Here is a 7,661-nt window from a genome sequence, read left to right as displayed (position 1 = left end):
ATAATCTTTCATTTTAATAGTACTGGGGATTACATTCCCTGTAGCGGTTAGAAAAGCCCGTGAAAAACCAAACCAAACCAAAAAAAAAAAAAGTATTAGGTTCCCTTGTCCTTGATTGGCTTGAAACTCGGTTTCTGGACTCTCCTGTTACGTACACGTGGTACGTTGTCTTTATGAAGGACAGAATGGTGCGATAGAGACCAATAGTAATAACAAACCTCAGTAGAAGTGCAACGATCAACCCTGTGGAAACCCACACATCGGTAACACAATTTTTTTTCTTTAACCAGGTGGCGTCTGTCTTCAATGCTCATCTGAGCAAATGAGTGGCAACAATTGGTCCGATGTTTGGAGGGTTGGTGGATCACATATGGACTTCTCTCCGTCGATGGACCATCTGAGATGTGTCCATTTTGAGAAGCGGCAATAGAACGGGATTCATGGGAAACCATCTGTGATGAACCAAATATCTCGTCTTTGCGGTAAAAAGATAGAAGCTGGGGTCGCTCAATTCATCTGCAATCTCTGTTAAAAATTGAAGAAAGATATGAAAGGGTAGATGCTCCCCTTCCTTTTTTATCTTGTATTAAACTCCAATAACAAAAAAGCAAGCTACAGACGGCGTGAAGATGAATGCATAGAGTCACAGCCAAAACATTGGCAGTATAGCACTTCAAAGATTTTTTTCCAAATCTCAGCTTTTATGCTTTCTTGTTTCCAGCAAGGATGGACAGAATTCCGTAAGCACTTTTGGGGTTTATTGCTGTCTTTGTGCTTGCATTTGAAGTTTGCTGATTAGCTACTGGTTTGTCTGGGGACCCTGGAATCATGGAAGGCGTTTGCGGTCCTAGCATCAATTTTGAAAGCAGGGACTTTCAACGACACTTCTTTGGAACTATGTGTGTGTTTGCCTTTGGGGCTCACTGACGTCTTTATAAAACCATAGAGCCAGACAGGGTGCAGTCTCAAGTTGTTGCGCAGGATGAAACTCTGTGCTCGATATTTTTTCTGGAATATCTAGCGGATTTTTGACCAATGTTGGAGGAATAATGCCAAACCCCTGTCCTCCACTCTTAAAATAGTGCAAGGATGTGCCGACACAATGCTACCCTTGGAATTTCTTAGAAGACACTGAAGAAATCATGTTTTTACTAATAGAAATCACCTCTGAAGTAGCAATGCAATCTGTTCAATCAACGGGAAATGGTGATTTTGTAAACCAACTAGCTGGCTCCTTCGTCGCCACTTACACGGTGCGCCCTTCGGGCGTGCCTCATAACCTGTGGTCATAATATGTCGGTACTTTGGTGATATGTCTCGTTTTAGTGTCGGCGCTCTCATTCATAGAGCGCCCTGTTCGTTCGAGGGGTTCGCTGGGTACGCTCGAGCGTTCGTTTGCTTGAGCAGTCTTGCCCTCTTTCGGAAAGGGGTGGATCGTTGTCACCCAACCTTGGTTTGGAATGGATACTCTTGATCTTGTGGTGCGTTCAACATTTGAACATAATGTCTCTTTCTCCATTGAAGTTCATTTTGAAAGAGAAACCGTGTTATTAAGTTTCGACATGCCTGCATGACCTGCAGTCATGATTTCAGACAGTTAGGGGGTGGGGCGACTCTGTTCTATTCTAATTTTAACATCAAGGCAGTTCTCCAAGTGGAGTCCTGTACTAAAAAGTAAGTCTATTAAGTTTTAACATGTCTCAAGGACACATTTCCCTGAGGAAGATTGGCCTTGATCCGAAAACTCCCTGGGATTCTAAATGCACTCGCATTGCTCAAGGAGGCTCGGAGGTTCTTCAGAAGATGAGACCTATCTGCCAGAAATGACAGAGCCTAACTTTCCCAAGATGGATTTGGAATGCAAGTTGTCTAACTTGAATCTCTCCCGACAATCCCACCGACCGAACTCTCTCCACATGGCCAAATTGGGGGTTCCCACATCACTGGTAACGGCGACTATTTTCAGCCCAATCTTGGATGCTTCGAGAATGACACTTGTGATGATATTGGCATATACCTTACCGTTGGTGCTATTACCGGTGTAAAAGTAAGCCACTGTCGCTTCCATTGGGTGGCAATCCCTCCTAACATGAGAACCAGGGCTTTTGAGGCATCACCATCATGATCAGGTAAGGTCACATGACCCACAAGGCTATTTGTAGAAGAGTCATAAAAGTTCCCTGATGTTATTGCCATTTCGTCTAAGAGAAGACAGCATATCCGGTCTTGGGATGACATGTATTCAGTCTTGAGTGCCATCATGCTAAAAACGTCGTATAGAATCCCAGAGTCGAACGAAATGTCTTTGGTTCTCCTCTGCAATGTCCTCAATGATGGCAGAGGGAACTCTTGTTTAAGGAGAGCGTCGTAACCCGACTGTCCACAAGCAAATCGCACCTTCAACCCTTGATTTATAGTTGTGTTGGACCATCACAGTCAATAATTGGATTTTATCATACTTCTCTTTCCATGCAAGCAATCTGATTTTTCGCAAAAATAATTAATGACGAGCCAACGCTTGCTTTGTGAAGTTGAGTGGTTAGTACTTTTAATTGTGACTGCATTCGCTGAACTGATTGATTGCACATCTTTAATCTCTGTCTCAAGGTCTTAATAGTCTTTCTGTTCTTCTTGATCCTTTCCCTCCACCATTTGGCCTAGAAAAAGAAATGTAACTTTTAGGTTATTATAATACATCATATGATAGAACGAAACCCTGAAACGATAAAGATGAAGTTATGCTTGGTAGTTCTTCAAAATTTCGCCTAAACATGACCAAAAATTTTGAATTTCCTAGAATATCCTTGGTTTTAGATTAGAACTTAATTTAACCTGAAAAATCCAAAAAATCATGGATATTTTCCAAATGTTTCCGACCCCTACTTATCACATTGTGGTGTTTTGAAGGTACCAGAGACTCCGAAGCAAATCACCAATAATACAACAACACAAGATTAAATAATGAGCCATCGTTTGTAAGATTACCTCGTCTGAAAACATGTGGCAGATGTGGCACATGGTTGGAACCTCGTGTGAAAAGGTAATTGAAGGATTGTCCTCATAAGTCTCCTCAAATGCATTCTCCTCTTGACGTGATGTTTCTTCAAGCTTGGGAATAAGCTTGAAGTTTGTTCCACTACTGTTGGAATTGGGGTCTTGGGAGTAACCATGATCTTTGATGATTGTGGAACCATGACTTGCATGGTCAATTCGATGCAAACCGTGAAGCTGTTTGTGTCTTGATCTTCGCGGCTTTGGTAGAGGTCTCACACGGTACGAAAACGCTGATGGCACTGTACCTTTTTTCAACTTTTGCTTGGTCCCATCAGTACAGAAAAGAAAATCGTCTGCTACAAAATGTTCCTGGAAAGACAATATTAGTTTTTGTCCCTTACTGTACTTCAGAGGCAATAGTATAAGTAACCCTGTCACGATGACATTGATGACAATAAGAAATATTCCCAAGTAGATCGCATAGATCACCCTTCGTACCGTAAGTTTTGTGCTGTGCACTGTTCTTGGTACTTGATGAAATTTGCAAAACAGACAACTTAAATGCTCTGGGGTATGTTCGATTTATCTGGGGACTCTTCAGAAACAAGAAAACTTACGAAATCAGTGGTGGTCGTGGATCTGGACCCACAAATACAAACAATCAAAAGTATTTCATAAACCCGTAAGTAACTTAAAAATGCATATCCTATTCGGTGTCTAAGACCAATGAACTCAGAAAGTTCGTGCGTCATGTCTAGACGTCTAGACTTCTAACTTCGGAAAAACCTAAGCAACGAAGCTTGACAACCGATCAATACCTAGCAACCAGGCCCATCACACGTAAGCGTTCTAGAAACGGCACGGTGACCCCCATTGTACTGGATATTTCTGGTGCAAACTCTGTAGTCACGGGCCCTTTTCCCTTTAAAACATCAACCTCGGGTATAAAAGGCCGTCCCCAGAGCAAAGAAAAAAGAGTTGATATGATGAAGTGAAACGTAATACAAGTTTATACTTCATTCTGGCTCCACTTTGGAGCGAGTAANCAAGTTTATACTTCATTCTGGCTCCACTTTGGAGCGAGTAAAGCTCCTTCAACTTTGACACAAGACAGAAAAGTCTTCTTGTGTTGAAGTGTAAAACGTACGGACTTGTTTGACGTTTCTCGGAATCACAATAATTAGAGAAAAGGTGCATAGCGCATAGTGCTCAAAGTTGAGACTCTTTGGCGGAAACGCTCATAGGACTCTATGCTGGGAAGCCCAGGAGTACAAGCCGTGGATTCCCCATCATAGACCAAACTTGAGGGTGGCTTTGTTTGAAAGGTTTTTCCCTCTGTATTTTCATCTAACGGATACACCTCTCCCATATTGCGAGACTTATTAAGTCTCTTTGAGTCAAGGCATCACATTGTTAGGCAACTTGACGATGAAGCCGATGAAGACAATGAAGCACCTTTGGAAGGGACACATCTCTCCAGCATATTATGATTTGTATTTATTCTCAAATTTATTTTTGATTCTGTCATTTATTCGCTCAATCTTATCCTACCTTACATACTATGTATACCCCAAAGGAGTTTTTACGTTATTATCTAATAATTTTGCGTTCCTCTCTCAGGCACGAGACAAGCTCACCGGCGTAGGGGCGATGGAGTTGTTTCATTTTGGGATAATTCACACCTGGTACAGTTATGTCGGACTCCAATGATAACCTGGACGAATTTAGCGGAGCATCACTCCTAGACGACTTGGGATACGTTGAAAACCTGCAGAAGGGTGAGCAGTGGTTGATCTCTCTCAACACCCGGTCCATTGTTGCTAACTATGATAAGATAAAACTCCTTCTCGATGAGCAAACCCCCCGAGTTCTGGTGCTCCAGGAGATCTGGCAAGCTGACAAAGTGCCACTACTTTTTAACGACTATTCTTTTGATTTTGAAACACGATCAGGGAAGCGAGGAGGCGGCGTAGGCATACTTCTAAACAAGTCTGTCCCTTTCACCAGAATAAATGGTGCCTGCCTAATTTCGGAGAGTTGCGAAATTTTAGGAATAGAGACTGCAGACCTTTGTATCTTATCCATTTATATCCCTCCAAACGCGCCAATCCAAGACGCCATAGCTCAGCTGGACAAATCCATTTCATTATGCATTGCAAAAAGAAAGACTTTGTTTGTTTGCGGCGATTTCAACGCCGATTTCCTGAAGGCGACCCCAAAATCTTCAAAGATTAGTGAACTCATGCTTTCTTTCCAATTATTTCCTCTAATTAACGCACCGACTCGAATCACAACTCAATCTTCCACGCAAATTGATATCATTTATACGAATGTATCGACCAACACAAAATGTGGTGTCCTTCTTTGTGATATTAGTGACCACCTCGGAACATTTGCATCATTGGAAAGTGCCTTGCCCCTGAATATGGCTCCTCGTGTAACCAAGCGTAATAACACCAGCCATAAGAATATTGAGAAATTGCGTAACATGTTACGAAATACCAACTGGCACTTACCACCCCATGATCCATCCTTAGCATTCCACGATTTTCAAACTAAACTAACTAGTTCCTTCAACGTATGTTGCCCAATAATAACAAATCAGTATGACGGAGGAAAGGGCAAAAATAGCCCTTGGATAACACACGGCATTCTCAAATCGAGAGCGGAAAAACGAAAGCTGTTTGTCAAATTTCAAAAACACCCTTCCCTCGACAACAAACTTGCTCTTTCTAAATTCTCGAACAATTACACAAAGATCATAAGGGCTGCAAAAACAAAATACTGGCAAGAATACTATGACTCCAATTCAATGAACATGGGTAAAGTGTGGCAAGGAGCAAAACGCCTTCTTGATCGAACATCTTGTAAGGCTGTTGTCTGCTTAATTCTAACCAATAAAAACACATCATAGATAATGTACGGTAAAAGGTTATTGGTTCTAACATATTACCACCGCCATAATGTTGGCCAAATGAATGTTGCTGCGATCAGTTTGTCTTTGCTTGGAGCTAGAGCATTTGCTGAATATATGGGCACAATTTGGCTTTCATAAAAACCGAAAGAAAACGGTCAATTTGTGCAGAAAAAACAGAATCTAGAGACCCTACCACCGGCTCAGTTTGAGCAGGAACTAGGAACTATTCCATTGCACCCGAAGTCATTATATTTCACCATTTAATTTTTCTAACTAATGCAATGGGGATAGCTTCATTGTTCATCCAACTCTTACAGACATTTCCAAGCATCATGCGTGACTTTGACTTTGTCAAATTTGTCAAATTGCAATATGTTCGAAGTGATGTCGACTTTGACGTTCTCAAACTCCTGACATGCACACTTTGGCTTTGACTTTCCCGCGACCTCGGAGCAACCACCTTATTATGGAAAACCCCAGCAGAGCAAGGGCCATTCCGACAAATAAAATAGCTTATTCCGAAGCACAAGTGAAGGTCTAGAACTATGTGGAAACCAACAAAAACGTTCTCAAATTGACAAGCAAATAGCACCAACCACGTTCAGTGAGTCCTAGCCAACAGGAGAAAGTACATTCATGATGGAAGAGAGAACAATTCACCAAGCAACTGTTTATCAGGTAGAAACGAGGCCAAATGCTATATACACATTTTAAAAAGCTGTTAAAAGCTACATATGGCTTAGAGGTGAAAACAAATCACGATAACTAGTCTGCGATAGTGGCATTTCTCTGACAATGCTATGATCCTGACATCTAAGAGCCAAGGTCTGATTTACAAAATGTGCCGGTTCAATTTGGCAAGGCGTTCAATGATGAGAGAAGCAAAAAAATGCCGGACATCTGCTCTCCCATCTCTCCATGACAGCTTCCCCCGAGGATTCTCATTTTGTGAGTCAGAACATACATTCAAGAAAGTATCTAGCTAATAGTCTAATGCTTATTCAAAGTAAAGCCTATGTAAGCATAATCAATCCTTGATCATACTTCATGGAATTGAATGCCAAATTGGTAATATTAAACAAGCTACTTAATAGACACCAGCCCTTTGAACGGTAGATGGTGACCGATTTGTAAATTGATGACGCCCACTTGAAGACGTCTAAGGGATCTCAAATGGAACAAGACATAAGTGAGAAAAATGAGCTATCCACCAAGGGCATTCTATTACGTAAATAGAATTCGCTTCTTTATTTAAACCTGGCATGATATAAGCCTTAGAATCGAGTTAAAATGTGTTCAAGGGTTTCGAACTGACGCGCACCACATGTCAAAATTTATTCAACCCATTAGTCCTGTGGTTTGATTTTAAGTTACCAAGCCACGACACCCAAAGAAAACAAGTTCATTATGCGGTGGTGATAATATATATGCAGGAGCATATGCATCTATCAAGGACTCGTCGTAGCTTTTGAGGGCATGAAAGCCTGCGCTCTCAAATTGTTGTGTCACATGCTTTTAATGATTGTTTACTGAAGGTTTTGTATGCTTTATACACTCTCACTTACAGCTTAACATGGAAGTTGCTTTTCTTCTGTTTCTCCATATCTCTAGACAAATCGTTCATATCCGCACTTACTGGCCTTTCATCCAGCTAGTACTTCATTCTTATGTTCCTAAACTAGATATTTGCCAATTAATTATTCAAATTGCCTCACGTTTGATCCAGTATCCGCCATGATGTTTGTACGTT

The sequence above is a fragment of the Tigriopus californicus genome, chromosome 12 (genome assembly GCF_007210705.1).
Source record: "Tigriopus californicus strain San Diego chromosome 12, Tcal_SD_v2.1, whole genome shotgun sequence".
Taxonomy (NCBI): domain Eukaryota; kingdom Metazoa; phylum Arthropoda; class Copepoda; order Harpacticoida; family Harpacticidae; genus Tigriopus; species Tigriopus californicus.
This window is presented reverse-complemented; position numbering follows the sequence as displayed.